Here is an 18,713-nt window from a genome sequence, read left to right on the forward strand (position 1 = left end):
TTGATCCAATTCTATCAAAAAGTGCCTATCTCATATCCAACTCAAGTTGATTCCTAAGAATGTCAAAGAATCATTCATATTGTGCTATTGGAATCATATCACTAAGTTTGTAGCTACTTGCTTGACTTGTCAGAAATCAAAGATTGAACATCAATGACCTGGAGGCATGTTAACTCAGTTAGACATTCCAATGTAGAAGTGGGACAATATCTCAATGGATTTTGTTACCCACTTACCACATACTTTAAGGAAGCATGACTCTGTTTGGGTCATAGTGGACAGGTTGACAAAGACGGCACACTTCCTACCTATAGACTTGAGAATCTCTATGCGAAAGTTGACCCAGATTTACATAGATGAAATAGTCAGACTGCATGGTGTACCCTCCAACATAGTTTTAGATAGAGATCCCAGATTCACCTCAAGATTCTGGCAAACACTTCAAGAAGCCTTGGGGACTAAACTCAGGCTTGGTTCAACATATCATCCTCAGACTGATGGACAATCAGAGAGAACTATCCAGTCCTTAGAGGATTTGCTTAGGACTTGTGTGTTAGATCATTTGGGCAGTTGGGATGAAATTCTACCACTGCTAGACTTCACTTACAATAACAATTACCAAGCTAGCATATGAATGGCTCCTTTCGAGGCATTGTATGGAAGGAAGTGCAGGACACCTCTGTGCTGGTTTCAAGATGGTGAGAGTGTGTTAATTGGACCAGAATTAATACAACAAACCAATGATAAAGTCAAAATGATTCAAGAAAGATTAAAAACATCTCTTAGCAGGCAAAAATCTTATGCAGATCAAAGAAGAAGACTTTTAGAATTCTCTGCGGGTGAGCATGTCTTTTTGAGAGTTACACCGTTCACTGGTGTAGGAAGAGCACTTAAATCCAAGAAATTGACTCCTAAGTTCATAGGACCTTATCAAATTCTCAGGAGAATAGGCCCCGTGGCTTATGAAATTGCTTTGCCTCCTCCTTTAGCTAACATTCACAATATTTTCCATGTATCTCAGCTAAGAAAGTACGTACCTGATCCCAGTCACGTTCTAGAGTCTTATTCCGTCCAGGTGAAAGAAAATTTTTCGTTTGAAGTGAAGCCAATCAGAATTTTAGATTCACAAGTGAAACAAATTCGTGGAAGGAGTATTCCCATGGTGAAAGTATTGTGGGATCTCATATCTAGAGACTCCACTTGGGAAATTGAAGACGAGATACGAGCATCATACCCTAATCTCTTTATTGGTTAGTTCATTTTCAAGGAAGAAAATTTTTGTAGTTGGAGATAATGTAACAATATAAAAAAAAGTAAAAAAATAATAATAATAATAAAGAAGCAGAATCGTTTCCTCCCCCTGCACGCACCATTCTTTTCTTCCCTTTCTTTCTCCCCTCATCTCTCCCTTTTATCTTCTCTCTTAATTTCTCACTTCATACCTCATCTATTTTAGAATCTGATCGGACCACGTTTTAGCAGAGGAGTTAAGGAACATTTCTACCCGATCAAATTTTCAAACAAAGTAAGTTCATTTTTGCTCTAAAGTTCCTTTGTTCTCTATTTTTCCTTAGGAATTAGTCATCAATCTTGGTGGGGTCAGTTGCAAAGTTTAATCCTCTCAACTTATTCTACTGTATTTTTGTTCTATTTGGATAACTTGCATTATGCCCGTAAATTTTGAACCTTATCTAGATTGTGGGGAATAAAATTCTAGAAGTTGCTTTGAAAGCAAGCAATTAAGGTAAGGGAAGCTAAATTTAATTTTTTAATAGCACCCTAGGATAAAAGATCTGAATGTAGAAGGGATGTGGTCCCAATATTCAATTTCTCTTGCAGGGATGTTGTGTGTTTATATATTGTGTTGTTTGTTTATATATTATTTAAACTAGTAAAAATATTAGATTTTGATCGTTTAGTATTTAAGTGTTGTTCTTTTCTGTTAAATAGGATTTTGAATATTGTGGATTGCATTTTGAATGATATTGTATGATGAAAATTGTATGAAATTGTTGTCATACATTTGGGATAATGTATGAGTTGTCATTTGATGGTACATTAAGTATGAAAAGCCTATGTTTAACGGAGATCCTTTGGCTTCACTGATGATCTAAGTCATGTAGACTAAGATATCAGGTGGTGAGAAGTTGAGAGGGAGTTCATACACACCGGGTCCCACTGTAGACACTCGGTATTGGATGTTTGAACTTACCCTGATCCTTTCTATTGGATTCGCTGGTAATCTTTGGATAAGGTGTTAGTCTCTGGTAGGGGCATACTTAATGAGTCTTCTGGAAGACGAAGTGGGATTGAAATGAAATCCAATGATTATGATTGAAAATAGATCCATGTGTGGTCTATATGAATGATGGAATTGGTATTGAAATTTTACATGAAATCATTTAAAGAAATGTTTATAAATTATTAGTCTAAATTGGTTCTATTTCCATGAATTATGTTATGGATTTTCTTTGCACTAGCTTACCCTTGCTTTTCGTGTTGTGTTTGAACTGCGATGACTATACTATGTACACGAGCATATGACCATACAAGTGCAGGAGAGCCTTAGAAGTTTCAGAGTTTTATTTTGAGTTATGGATATGTAAATATTTGTATTTCTATAAATCATAATCATGTATTAGGAATGTTTTGAAAAACTCCAAGTTTGTATAGAATCTGGTAGAACTTTTATTGTAATAGTTATATGTAAATTATGGGGTGTTACAAAATAAAGGGGATTCCCCTCTTTAACTGCCATTTTATTTTATTTCAATTTTATTCTCATATTTATATTTTATTTTATTATTTTAAAAATATATGAGAGGAGATATTTGTTATTTTGTAAGCAGTTTTAATTTTATATATCAAAAGGATAACATAAGGGATAACATTATTTTTAAATTTTAAATTCAAAATTTTTTTAAATTGAAAACTAAACATTGCAAAGTGAGGCTTGTTGAGGAGAATTGCACAATTACATCTTTTTTATACCATTCATCTTCACTTTTATCCCATCAAACACCTTTTTCGTTTTTTACTTTTATATTCAAAATTTAAAATATGAGAAGTCGTAGTTTCTTTCCAGAACCACAAAACCAACCAGTAAGTGTTGTTTTTCAATTATAAAGTAGAAGATGGAAATACAATGTCTAAATTTACTTTTTTTTATTCATTTATGCATGTCTTTGACATTGTATGATGACAATATTTTTATTATTGTGCTGACATAAATAATGCCATAAAACACAAGAAGAAAACAATTTAATCAAACTTATAACAAAACTATTAAAGAAAAAAAAAAAAAAAATAGCAAGATTTTGTTATTGAATAAAAAATTGAAAGGGAAAAAAATGTACCAGATAAAAGTGTGTCAGTGGGAGTAAGAAGGGTTAGTCTATAAAAAAGAGAGGGCTTAGGGGGCAAAGGGGAGGCGCGTTAATCTATGAGTGAAAGGAGTGAGAAAAAGGATCGGGAGAGGGAAGAACAAACAAGCAAAACGCTTACATTTTGGGATTTGATTGGAATGGTTAAGAATAAGGATGTGGTGGTGATGGAGGATATGGAGGGGAAGTGATTGACGATGGTGGTAAAGGATAGGAACGTTTTGACTAAGTCTTTGTGCGGGTCCAAGGCAAAGAAAAGAGAAACATATTTCATTATATTTTCTTCTTTTATATATAATATTTTTTATGATTAATGTTGATTGAACAATTGATGATGAACTTTTGGTTTATTGCTTAATGGTGTCACATGTGTTGTAATGATAAAAATAAAACATGCGGATACACAGAAGTGAGAGTGTCCGTGTATCCGCGTTATTTATTTTTTCATTTATATGTATTTATGTTTAATATTAAAATTCAAATAAACAATGTTATTATTCACACACTTATGTTAACAATATAAATTTATAGTACATTATGAATAAAAATGTCATTATCATCATCATTATGTAAAATCATTATACCTTGGTGTCAAGTGGCTTAACCAATGCGAGTGATTGATCATCCTTCTAAGTGTTCCATTCTACAAATTTTGTTTCCTACGAAAGAATGTCAATTATGAATAAATTGCCAAATAGACACACACGCACACACACACACACACACACACACACACACACACACACACACACACACACACACACACACACACACACACACACACACACACACACACACACACACATATATATATATATATATATATATATATACAATATACATATATTGATATTTACCTGTTTATGCAAATAAATATGTGAATGCTTTGTGTTGATATCTTCATTCAAATGTAAGGACTACTTGTATATTATGTTACCTTTAATATATATAACAAATAGTATAAGTAGAATATTCACATATACTTATCTTCATGTGTCACACATAAATAAAACGAACAATACCTGATTTTGCGATAACAAAATATCTTTATACACAATATTTTTGGTAAAATTTTCATCTTCTCCTTCAAGGTGTCCTTCTTTAATAAGAATTTTTGTTAAAGATTGAGAAACACCTCTTGATAATGCAACATATAATTGACCATGACTAAAAATGTGTCATGGAAGGTAAATTCCAACATTAGGTATAGTTTGCCCCTATGATTTATTTATAGTAATGGTAAAAATTAATTTCATAGGAAATTGTTTCCTAATAAGCACAAATGGGAGACCTGCACTTTTTGCTGTTTTATGTTTAATTCTTGGCAAGAATGATTTTTTTTCACCATGTTCACCTATCAAGATTTCGACATCCAACATGTTCATGCAGAACCCACAACACAATAATCTCGTCCCATTACATAACCTAGATTTAGGGTCTATGTTTCGCAACAACATTAGTGGTGCACCTTTTTTAAGCTTTAAAATATGTGGTGGCAAGCCACCTGGAGCAATGCAATGCAAGTACTCTTGTTGGTATAGATTATGTGTGTCTCATTCAACTTCATCAAATGACAATAAATTATGTTGTTCTCCTCGAAAATGATAGATAATCATGTTATTAAGTATCCACATCTTTATTTATCTTTATTTTTTGGAGTCAATACGACTCTCTGAACCATATAAGATGCATCCCATGTATGAAATTACAATTGGGAAAATGTTTCTTGTATAAGTTTTTGTATTGAACTCTCTCCTTCCCATGGTATTGCTAGTCCATGGGGTATTTTCACCATATCATCAAGAATTGTAGGTTCAATCCCATCTCCGATGCGCATGAGGTATTCTGAAAAATTGTGATCTTGCAATGATCGCATGTTTTGTTGTAAATGCAATTCCTTTGTGTTACTCCATAAAGGAGACTGGATAATACATGCAAAAATCATTTGTGCCTTTGTACCCTTTTGAACAACTGGCAGTACCTCACGAAAATCTTCTTCGAATATCATCATTTTCCCCTCAAATGGAGCATCACAATCTAGAATGTCCTTTAATGATCTATCTAATGCCTTTAAAGCATATTTGTTAGTCACAGGTGCTTCATCCCAAATAATTGTTGTTGTTTCTCTTAGTAGCTTTGCAAGATCAGATTGTTTGCTTATTGAACAAAAGGAACCAACTTCTACATTCATAGGTATCTTAAATCGAGAATGTGAAGTTCAACCACTAGGTAATAATGTTGCAGCTATAGTAGAGAAGGTTGTCGCTAAAATAATTTTTCCTTTACTTTTATAATATGCAATTAATCTACGGTAAAGAAATGTTTTACCAGTTCCTCCTGGTCCATCCACAAAAAATACTTGACTTTTCTTACAATGGATTACATCTAAAATGGTATTGAAAGAAGTCAACTGATCAGTATTCAATCTCTGTACATTGTCAACATCTTCATTACGTAGTTGTATTGTTAACTCTTCTTGTATAATTCTTGGTACTAAAGTATTTTCAAATGCATCCAATGTTAATGTTGGTAAATCCAAATCATTGATTGTTTTACCATGTTGAATAAGAAGATCATTTAAACCCCTAAATATCATATTGATGTTGATGCCCATAGAAGTGCTTGTTGAAGTATAATCTTTTGTCATAAAGATATAAAACTCATTCCATAGACTTCAAACATCAGTTGGTTCACAAAAAATTAATATGGTCACAAAAAATCTCCTTAAAGCATAAGGCATTTGTAAACTTGATGCATCGACTAAGCATTCATGAATACTATTATCGCTTTCTAAAAATCCCCATTTTCCAGCTGCTTTTTTAAATGTGAGGCAATATGTTTCATTTGGTGATAATAGGTATTCCCAACTGATTGGCCCTCTTATATGGGATAACAAAATATGCAAGAAGAATTTTCTGCCTTGACCAATCTATTGATTCGACCAATAACTTTCTTCCTTGACCTTCTTGGGTACCATTCCTTTTGTTTGTTATGTCAACAATAATGTTTTGGAATTTCTCTATACAAATAACTTCTAGAATGTGAATCTTGATAATTTAGTGCAAAAGAATTGTGTGAGCATTGTTTTAAAGGTATTGTCATCATTTAATACATCACTTCTGTTTTGATGCTTATAAAAGCGCACCTAATGATGATTTGGTAAATGAATTTGTAATCTTTCTACACTTGGATTCATTCGATAAAGTGTAAATATGAAGATTTTCCATAAAGCCTCTGAAGCGCAAATCCATCTAGCATTAATATATTTTTGGACTTCATCTACGATTGATCCTCTTTGAACCTCCATTGCTACTTGATCTGGACCTTTGTACACATACTTGTATAAATATTTAATACTTTTAATGCTACTGCACACCTCAACATTTATATGACAATTATATTTTAACGACAACGAAGGGTTATAAGGAACCACCATCTGTTGTCAACAGTCGCATTACTATTTATAGATACCGGTGCACTGAAACGTCTTTTGTATTGTGGATATGAATTATTACCTTAACGTGTTTCTTCCAAGAACTCTTTAGGATATTTTTTCTTGCATTCATTATGCTTCATACATGGTGATCTTGGATTAAGAGTTGTGCAAGACCCGTGTATCATGTGTTTCAGTACAACATCGTGCAATTGTGGCTTTTCTTCACTTTTTGATATTTCTACTCTAACAATGCTATCATAATCTTCTGGATCACGTAATTTATCATTATCTTGTAAGATAAGTAACATATGCACATAGGGTAGTCCACGTTTTTTAAATTTAGTGACATACATGTAACTTTTAACTCTTCCAATAACTCCTTTATCAATTACATCTTCCTTCAATTGTTCAAATTTTGCTTGAAATATTCTTGTGAGTAAGTCAGGACAATCTTGTGGAGTTTGAAAAAAATTTAAGTTCTGATGAAATTTCATTCCAAGAAGTATTGCTTGTCATTGTAAGGAAAATATCAGGTTTACCATTATGAACAACAATTGCCATGCCATCTTCATATCGTTGTGTCAAGTCTCGAGGACTATCAATAAATGATGATGGTAATATTTTCTTCTGTCCAACATTTCCTTGAATAAAAAAAATAGTTTGAGTTTTGATATATTTAGATTTAATAGATGTAGTATGTTACATATATTATGTACTTGTGTGAGTTTGTCCTTCATTCAAAGAATCTTGAAAACCTTGATACACTTCAGCACGAATATTATTTTGATGATATCAAATCCATTGTAACCTTCCTGCTTCAATCTTCACATAGTTGTCTATAACATATTGTTGTAAAAGTCATCCCACTTGTAATATTGTAGAGTGGTCATTGGAACGAATCTACATTGAAGTAATAATGTATGTGTATCAATTCTATGACGCAACATTGATAAGTAAATTTTTGGAAATTATATATATAATTGAGTTGGAAGTTACCTGAACCATGTAGCTATAATATTCCCGGCATGAGATATTTTGCCCATTATCATTTTTTGTATTGAGATCCCAACCATATGTTCCAAAAAGAAATAATAATGGATATTGTAAAGGGTCATAATATCTCAAATATTCTTAAATGTGTATTAAGTTCCCATCATGACTTACAATTTTAATGTCTCGTCCACATGCAATTGATTTTATGTCCCTGGTAACAATAGTTGTTGCTACTTGAGATGTAGTTGGAAGATTGTATTGTGGTTGATTGGCAGGATGCTTTTTAATGAGTAAAGTACATTCATGAATATTTTGTTCTTTTAACAATTTGTCTAAATACATGCATAAAAGGATTGCACACATGTAGTACTTGTTGCAGCTTATTATCAATGGTTTGATGAAGATGAGAAGTTTCCAACATCCTATTTTGTAATTCATGTGCAGTGTCATAAATGTACAATTGCAAGAAACATGGCCTAAACCCCTCATTTGAAAAAAACAACTTTCAATCCTATGATATACTGCACCTTGAGCACGAAAACTATATATACCACGACTAGTTGCAACTATATTTTCATCCATGTGAACACCAAGTGAAGTGAATGAAAGCACAGGATTGTAACTTTTAATATGTTGACTAAAATGTCTACTTTCAGAAGAACAACAAAAAATATTTGAACTAACTCATCTGGAGCAGTAACATGTGGAAGTAAGACTTTTCCACCCGAGCAACACATATCACGTGATTCATGGTAATGTAGTCGTGCATGACAATGTGCACATGTAGTCAGAGTAGACAATTGAAACATTACCATCGCAATAGTATTTCTAAATTACAAGCACAGTTATGCATCTGTCGAAATATATGTAGTATTTCTACATGTATAATAATTTCTAAAAAAAGTTAAAGTATGTCATTGAACTTCCATTACGTAAATATTGCGATAAAAGTATACTAACCATGTTCAATGTCAACGACATTTGTATTACTTGGTCCTGCTCATTATCATTTGATCTTTGAAAGTTTTGTGGAGTAAAAGTATAACCTGTCAAGTTAAATAAATGAATAAAGTTATATAGAAAAATTTAAAGCAATAATGTGTTACCTACATTATTTAATGACCGAGCCAAATGTCGAATAAATGACAATCTCTTTCTTGAAACCGTAATTGCCATGTGGATAGTGTTGTTTCTCTTTTCTCTATAAGTTTTTTCTTCGTATATATATTTCAGCTGCCTTTTAATTTTTTTTTTTGAAATTGACATCTTATGCATAAAAGTGTACTAACCAGGTTCAGTAACATGTATGTTACTTGGAGCTACTTCGTTATCGTTAGATTCTTCAAAAAACTATATAAAAAATTTAAAAAAATATATATTTGTTGTGTTATATAACATTTTTTTACCTGCATTATTTATTAATCGAGCCAAATTTCGAATAGATGTCAATCCCCTTCCTGAAACAATATTTGTAATATGAATAGTAGTGTTTACCCTTTGTCTATTAGTTTTTCTTCGTATTGATATTCCATTTGTCTTTTAAAATATTTTTTGGAAATTGACATCTTATGCATTAAAGTGTACTAACCAGGTTCAGTAACATGTGTGTTACTTGGTGTTGCTTCGTTATGGTTAGATCTTTCAAATCGTTGTGTTATATAATAATTTTTTTACCTGTATTATTGATTGATGGAGTCAAATTTCGAATAGAGTTCAATCTCCTCTCTCTATAAGTTTTGCTTTGTGTAGATACATTTGTCCTTTGTTCAATGATCATTCTTCGTCTTGTATTTGCAATATTTAGCTTCAAGTTTGACTTTATCGTTTTAGTGTTGTAGTTTTACACTTATAGTTTCCATTTTGTTATGTAATCTATTAAATTGTAGAAAAATAATAAGTATTAAAAAATCATTTAAAAAATTATAAAATATAAATCAAAACTAAAAGTAAAACAAATTATTGAAATACCAAACAGTAGTATTACATTACACATCAAATTTAACCAATATGAAAAATATCGACAAAGTGAAGATAACGAAACCTAGTTACATTTTTCAAAATCATTCAAATTAGAAGGAAGCTACTACAGTAATTACAAATCATTATTATTTATAATTTATAATACACATCAAAACCAAATCTTACTAACTTAAATGGCAAACATACATACAACAAAAATTAGAGCCGACCTCCTTTTTATGAGTGGTAAACGAAAGCAATCACAAATTATAGTTAAGTTTCTTTTGTTTAAGTAATATATATAAATTACAAAAATCATTTTAATAAATATTTTATGTTGAATAATTTATATATATATATATATATATATATATATACACTCATGTCTTAGATTTATAATTATTGAAGGATCGAAAGAAATAGATTATTTATAATTATAATCTAATGGATTTATATAAGGAATTTGTAAATATTATTATTTTATTTTCAAGAGTTTTACCTTTAGTTTGTTATGCATATTAAAAATTATTTTTTAGATGTTTATATGTATGTCAGCTAGATGAATTATATATATATATATATATATATATATATATATATATTACTCTTTTTTTTCTTAATTTTTAGTTATACAAATATTATATTGAATACGAGTATTACCAATTCAATAGTCTTATTTATTTTTATCTAATCATTACTACAAAAAAAATTTAATTTTAACGCGTTACCAGCATTTTTAACTCCCGTTAAGTGCGTTGTCTGCGGTTAGCTTTTCTCCTCGAAGATTCAACGTTACTATTCTCGATGTTTTGAAAACCCCCGGTATTCTCAACGGTTTAAATTGGAAATTTAGATAGTGAAATTTAAATTGAAAAAAATCTATTTAATTAAAATAGATGTTTGATTTGGAAAAATATAAAATATGAATAAAAATTAAATTTAAATAAATAAATATTTAATAAATTGGATCAATATAAAAGTGAAATACTTTGTTTGAATTGAATTTTAAGAGAAACCAAGATAAAAGAAAAAAAAAGAATAAACTAAAATACTTTACTTTAGTTAATTTTTATTAAAATAACTATTGATAGATTTAAAAAACTTATATTAAGTCTGTATTTTACTAGGGGTTTAACCTCAGTTATACTAACCTCTACTAATAAATTCCTTTTAAAATTATAAATTTTTGTAGTGTTTATACCTATCAATATATTGTTTTATATATAAATTAATGACTTTTTATGTTAACATAACACAAAAATATTTTTCCTAATAATTTAAAATATATATATTTTTCCTAATAATTTTTTTTTAAATATATATATATATATATATATATATATTGAGTCGGTCTTGATATACAAATAAATTTAATGAATAAAGATAAAATGTGATCCATAAGATAAAATAAAAATAGGTGTTTGATAACAATAGTCTATGAAAATCACTTAATAAAAAGACATACAAAGTTTGGATCTTATAACATTGAAAAATTCATTAATTATTGTACAGTATGATGAAACTTTAAAGAAAAGAATCAATTACATGAAAAGTAAAGATTGTTATAGTCTATGTCTGTTGATTGCTATAGTCTATGTCAGTTGTTCACCAATGGCAACATGGTCCTGAGAGTTCTTGGCCCTCTTTTTGTTGCAAACCCAAATCCATGTTGTGACCTCCAAAATGACAGCAATTGCACCCAAAGATATGATTATGCCCACATAGCTATTCTTCCACACATTGTGAGCATTCAAAATGTCAAAACCTTTCAAGACGTTCCATATGGCCAATGCAATAGTTGCATAACCAACTATGTAATGAAAAATGTTCCAAAATATTCTATATTTGTGATCCTTCTTAGGCCTCAAACACACAGCAACAAGAACTTGTGCAGATGCAAGACACATTAGAGTGATTCCAACGCATCGATGAGGAGCATGATGAACCCCAGAGTGGTTTCCAATATACAAACCAGTTCCAAAGCCAACAATGCCGATCAAGAAGGCTAGTGATTGGCATGCTCGATGCAAGTGAAACCAAGTGCTTCCCAAACCATCCACCACCTTCAAGTAACGACCCATCATCACTCCAATCGGCATCATTATTCCCCAACTTACGGTATTCAAAATTCCATGAACCTACATAATTCACAAGGTCAAAATATATACTTCTTCTAAAAAATATCATAAATTCCAAATTTCTTACATTTCTTAACATGGTTCGTGAGTTCACATCTCCATCAGATTTAGAAACCTTGCCAGATATGAAATCGATGGTTCCATAGGATTGAAGATTAGAGCGTGAAAAGGAGTGAGCCTTGAGAGTGCCATCTTCAGAAACCAAACCCTCTTGCCAAGCATGGTTTACCACAGTCTTGTTGGGGGGAAGTTGAAAAGTCGCAAAGATGATGATGCCACCATTTGTGTATGACGTAGAAAGACTATAAACCGAAAAACTGAGATTTCCCTCTTGTAGCATCGTCGCATAACTTGTTATCGGTGATGTATATGCTTTGATGGTCCCATTTGATTTATGAACTGCCACGAATGATTGTGAACCCACCATGCCCTTTGAGATAGGGTTTATGGCCCATGCAACCCAACTTGAATCCTTTGCGTTGGCTTTGTTGAATGCAACATCAACTACACCTGATGATGGATGGTAGTTCCAATGCAACGAGGATTCAAGAATGGGCAAATCCTCACAAGCCGCATACTTAATGTTGTTTGAAAACCTGTATGATTTTAAAATTAGAAATATGAGCTTCATTATATATAATTTATATGATAAATGTTTTTATCAAAGTATCATTTCACCTAATATAAATAAAACACTAATTTGTTAAGTCATCCAATATATATCTTCAAACCCCTTCCATTAGAAAAAGCATATTTATTTTGTATTTAGAAAACTAGAAATTTAAAAAATAAAAAAGAATATTTTTATGAAAAATTAATTGAGATTGTTTTGTTATTACATTTCACAAAATTAACCTTCGACATATATTGAAGCGAATATAAGAAAAGATGGTGATTTTATGATTTTAAAAATATGACCTTTACTATTTTATATTATATGATAAATGTTTTTGTATTTACATTTCTTCATAAAATTAACCTTTCACATATATTGAAGCAAATATAAGAAAAGATGATGATTTTATGTTTTCTGAAAACTTGATATAAGAATAAAAAAAGGAGAGTAAGCATATAAAATAGAAAGAAAAAGAAAAAGATGATGTGTTTTAAAAACCTGTATGAGTTGCATGGCTGTGAAGTGATAGGGACAATAATGGCAATTAGAAAAGTGAAGAAGAACACTATATTTGCAGTGAAAGTCATAGTAAGAGAAAGGAAAGGAGAACAAAAACAATTGCTCTGATTTTTAGCACTGAATAAACCAATTTCACACACATCTATTTATCTTTTTAAATAACATTTCTAAATCAAGATATCTTTATCTTATCTAACCCTTTCAAATATCTTTTAAAACAGTTTTTATTTTCTATATTTTTAAAATATTTTTCTTTTATTTTCTATATATGCTAAAGATAAAATTTAAAATCCAAAATATATTTTTACTAAAAATTGTATTTTCAATTAAAAGATTATTGTGTAAATTGTGTAGGAATATAACTGAATATTATTATATATATAAATTAAAGTAATATTAATTATGTAAATATTTTTTAAATTTTTAGTTTATTAATTAATATTTCTATGTTAATTTTTAATTATAACTAATAAATAAATAAAATTTAATTGTAAGGATTAATAATTTAAATTAAAATATTTTGATATATTTTTTATATTTTTAAATATGATAATAAAAAGTATTAATATTTTAAATATTTTTTATTATTGTAGGATCACCTTAGATCCGAATTATCGATTTTTGGAAGCCTTTTGAATTTATGGACGGGTTTATTATTGTGAGAAATATTTTTTATTTCAGTATGTTTGTTATAAAGTGTTTTTAAAATAAATAAATATATTCGTTTAGCTGTAACAGAAATATTTTTTTTCCAGAATAAAAATATATATATGAAACTGAAAATTGAATTTTTTAAAATAATTAAACATTTTTCTTAAATTAGACTGAATTATTTTTAAGTGTAGTATTTAAACCTGTAACAGCCAATAAAATACGTCTAGTATGTAGAAATAAAATATAAAGTTCAAAATAATATTCTAAAAGCTTTGATACATATATGATGATCTATTCGTGTAAAAAAAATAAATATATATATATATAATAAAAATAATAATAATAATAATTTATGGAAGGTTTCCAAAATACATGAAATGTGCTTTCCAAAATATAAACAATAATTTCAGAATTAAGCTTTTTCAAACACTTTTTTTTCAGAGGTGACGTGGTGCAGTGAGGGGATATTTTAGTCTTTGTGTTGTTAGTATAATGGTACAGTTAATAATAATGGGGGTGCAGTAACATGTGTTCTTTTACTTTAGAGTGTGTTAGAAAATATTATACCTAATTTAAAATAATTTTATTAATATATCTAAACATGTTATGTCGTGTGTGACAATTCTATATCTATTTTCAGCTTATATCTATATATTTATAAATTAAAAAAAATTATGGATTAAGTTTAATTAGTTAAACATTATATATTTTTTTTAAAATACTATATTCCATGATATTTTTAAGTTTTTAGTAATATATCAATTTCAAAATAAAAACACTATTATTATTTTTTGCCAGATTTTATTAATATCATTCTTATAATACCTTCTTAGTTTTCAAATTTAAAAAAAAATTATATATTATCACTTTTATATTAAGATATAAATACTTTTTATTTACAATTTTTTAAATTTCCTATATTTATATCAAAATAACTTAGATATAACATGAATGTCAATAAATATAGTAATTATAATTTAGACATAGCACATGCGTGCAAAAGAATGAAACACATGTCTTGTTCTTTGTCGATAAAAATATATTCAGGGAAATAATCCTTATCAAAACTTTTGATTCAAGACTACGTATCAACAATGAAATTAAATTGAAATTACATAATATTTAAAACTTAATAAAAAATAAAATTATAATTTTATATAATACATTTAATAATTTTTGCCAATGCCCTATCCAAAGAGTGCAATGACAACAACGGTGACATGGTGGAGTGGTTATTTTAATTTTTTTTTATAGTAGAAGGTGTGGTTAGTAATAATGGGGATAGCAAAAGGCTTTTGTTTGTCATGATTTGTAAAAAGGGCATATTTTAGGTTCATTCTCATTCTGATGAGAAATGAATAACAATGAAATGAAGTCTTTTCATTTTGCAAACCATATTTTTTCTCTGTCTATATCCCATACGTATATTTATGGGTAAATTAACTTTTTTTAATATCTTTTTAAAAAATTATAATTTCATTCCATAAATTATAAAGTAATAATTATTTTCATTGTTTATTTTTTTTAAAAATACCGTTGTACTTGTACAAAAGAATTTAAATTTTCAAAATTAAAATGTTAGAATTTTGAATTACTATTTAAATACTTTTTTTTGGTTAAATCAACTCATGTATTTTTACATTTTGGATTCTTAGTTTTAAAAAGAATAATTCATTTTTTGATGTATACAAAACTAAATATATATTTAAAACATAACATTTTAGTATAGAAGTACACTACCCTTTAGTAATTGATCTATATTTTTTTATTATCTTTTTCTCCTCTATCAAGATGAGCATTCTTATACATTAATGTAACTCAAATTGAAAATTTATTCTCATGCTAAGTGACATTATTACACAATCTAGGTTTCGTGAGACCTGTATATAGGACCCAATCAATATGTGATAAAGTGTGTGAAGGAAGAATATAATATATACACAAATAAATCTTTATATAATTTTTTAGATAAATTACATAAAAAAAAACAAATTCATATATAATATTTGGACACAATACATATAAAAATAAATAATTCATATATAATTTTTTAACACATTACATAACAAAATAAATCTCTTTGTAATGTCGATTAATATTTTGTTATAGTTACTAATATTATTAAAATTATTAATAATACAAATATTATTAATATTATTAATATTACTAATACTAATATTTTTAATATTATTATTATCATATTATTTTTAATATTATTATTTTTATTATTATCAATATTAATATTATTATTTAATATTATTATTAATAATAATAAAATTAATGATAATAATAATATTATTATTATTATTAATATTTATAATAATAATAAAATATAAAATTTACACACATATATTATATATATATATATATTATTATGTATATATTATATATATATATATATTATTATATATATTATGTATATATATATATATATAAAGGAATTCTCCTCTTTAACTGCCATTTTATTTTATTTCAATTTTATTCTCATATTTATATTTTATTTTATTATTTTGAAAATATATGAGATGAGATATTTGTCATTTTGTGAACAAGTTTAATTTTATATCTCAAAAGGATAACAAAAGAGATAACATTATTTTAAAATTCAAAATTTTCAAAATTCAAAACTAAACATTGTAAAGTGAGGCTTGTTGAGGAGCATTGCATTATTGCATCTTTTTCTCCCATTAATCTTCACTTTTATCCCACCAAACACCTTTTTCGTTTTCTATTTTTATATTCAAAATTCAAAATATGAGAAGTCAAAGTTTCTTTCCAAAACCACGAAACCAACCAGTAAGTGTTTTTTTTTTATTAATAAAGTAGAAGATGGAAATACAATGTTAGAATTTAATTTTCTTTTTTATTCATTTATGCATGTCTTTGGCATTGTATGATGACAATATTGTTATTATTGTGTTGACACAAATAACGCCATAAAATACACGAAAACAATAATTTAATCAAACTTATAACAAAACTATTAAAGAAAAAAAATAGTAGGATTTTGTTCATTGAATAAAAAATTGAAAGGGAAAAAAACATACCAAATAAAAGTACGTCGGTGGGAGTAAGAGGGGTTAGTCTATGAGAAAGAGAGAGCTTATGGAGAAAAGGGGAGGCGCGTTAGTCTATGAGTGAAAGGAGTGAGAAAATGGATCGGGGAGATATTGCAGTTAATGAAGATCAATATTCCTTGTCTGATGTGATGCTTTAATGTAGCGTATGTAATCGCACGTAATCGTAATGAAGAAAGAGAGGTTTTGATGAACCCTAATTGTAGAGAAAAATAAATATAAAAGAAACTTTTATTCACTTGTATATTAGATAGTAAAATACATGGTGTATATATAATGAAAAAGATTAAGACCTAGCTGAAACAGAAAAGGAAAGTTTGGCCAAACAAACAAAGCCCAATAATTTAAAATAGAAAATTAAATATATTAACACCCCCCTCAAACTGGGGAGTAGATATTTGTCAGGCCCAACTTGGATTTGAGAGTAGAGAATTGTGCGGAAGCAAGGGGCTTGGTGAATATGTCAGCAACTGCATTGCAGAAGTAATGGGCAGTAGTTTGAGGAGACCAGAGTTAAGTTTTTCACGAACTAGGTGGCAATCAATTTCAATGTGCTTGGTTCGTTCATGAAAAACTTGATTGGAAGCTATTTGAAGGGCAGATTTGTTGTCACAGTACAGGGTTGCAGGCTGGGAGAGAGGAAGATGTAAATCCTGAAGGAGGTAAGACAACCATTGTAACTCACATGTGGTGGTGGCAAGGGCTCTATACTCGGCTTCAGAGGAGCTGCGGGAGATAGTTGGCTGCTTCTTTGATTTCCATGATATTAGGGAGTCTCCTAAGTAGATGGAATATCCAGTGACAGGTTTGCGAGTGGTAGGACATGTTGCCCAGTCAGAGTCACTAAAACCACAGAGGTGAAGTGAACTAGTGTGAGAAAAATATAGTCCTTCACCAGGGGTGCCCTTGAGGTAACGCAAAAGACGTGAGACAGCTTGCTGATGTTGAGTTGTGGGTGCAGGAGTAGAGGCACATGGCTCGACAGGAGGTGCAGTATCAGAAAAAAAATCAAAAGCAGAATTATATGCATTAGAAATAGGGTGAGATAAAGTGTTAGGGTCCTTAGGCAAGCCACTGTCCAATTTATATGGAAAGTGGTTTTCATGAAAGATTACATGTCTTGATATCTCTATGCTATAAAACTTTAAATCTAAGATAATATAACCTTTTGTATTTTGCGGGAAGCCAAGAAAAATACCTTTGATAGATCTATCATCTAATTTTTTCCTATGTGCAGTAATGGTACTTGCATAACAGAGACAACCAAACACTTTTAGAAAGGAAATGTCATATGGTTTTCCAAACAACTTTTCATGAGGAGTGATGTTATTAAGTAATGGAGTAGAAATAACATTTATTAAGAAAACAACATGATTTACAGCAAATTCCCAAAAAATAGGAGGAAGATTTGCTTGAAAAAGTAAAGCCCGGGTTACATTTAGTATGTGTTGATGTTTACGTTCTACAATGCCATTTTGTTGTGGTGTTTCAACACAAGATTTTTTATGTATAATTCCCTTTGAAGCATAAAAAATTGACATAGCAAACTCAACACCATTGTCAGTACGTATCGTTTTGATATTAGTTTTGAAATGATTTTGAATGAAAACAGTGAAGTTAATGATGTGCTGACGCACTTCAAATTTGTTATGCAGCAGAATAACCCAAGTATAACGCGAGTAATCATCAACAATAGTCAAGAAATATCGAAAACCTTGCATAGAAATTATGGAACATGGTCCCCAAATATCAAAGTGTACAAGATCAAAAATAGCAGAGGTAACACTATTACTTAAAGTGAAAGGAAGTTTTCTCTGTTTTGCACGACTACAAGTGTCACATACATGATTTGTATCAACAGTAATAAAAGAGTATTGTTTGCTTAAGACATGTAATCTTTCATGTGAAGGGTGTCCTAGTCTATAATGCCATAGTGTT

The 18,713-nt window shown here is 29.2% G+C and overlaps 1 pseudogene; it reads right to left on the minus strand.

Annotated features, from left to right (window-relative positions):
* Positions 1 to 11,363: 11,363 nt before the first annotated feature.
* On the minus strand, positions 11,364 to 13,112 carry LOC150027238 (cytochrome b561 and DOMON domain-containing protein At5g47530 pseudogene; annotated as a pseudogene).
* Positions 13,113 to 18,713: the final 5,601 nt, after the last annotated feature.

Source organism: Phaseolus vulgaris, chromosome 6 (genome assembly GCF_051622355.1).
Source record: "Phaseolus vulgaris cultivar YP4 chromosome 6, ASM5162235v1, whole genome shotgun sequence".
In the NCBI taxonomy this organism is placed as follows: Eukaryota; Viridiplantae; Streptophyta; class Magnoliopsida; order Fabales; family Fabaceae; genus Phaseolus; species Phaseolus vulgaris.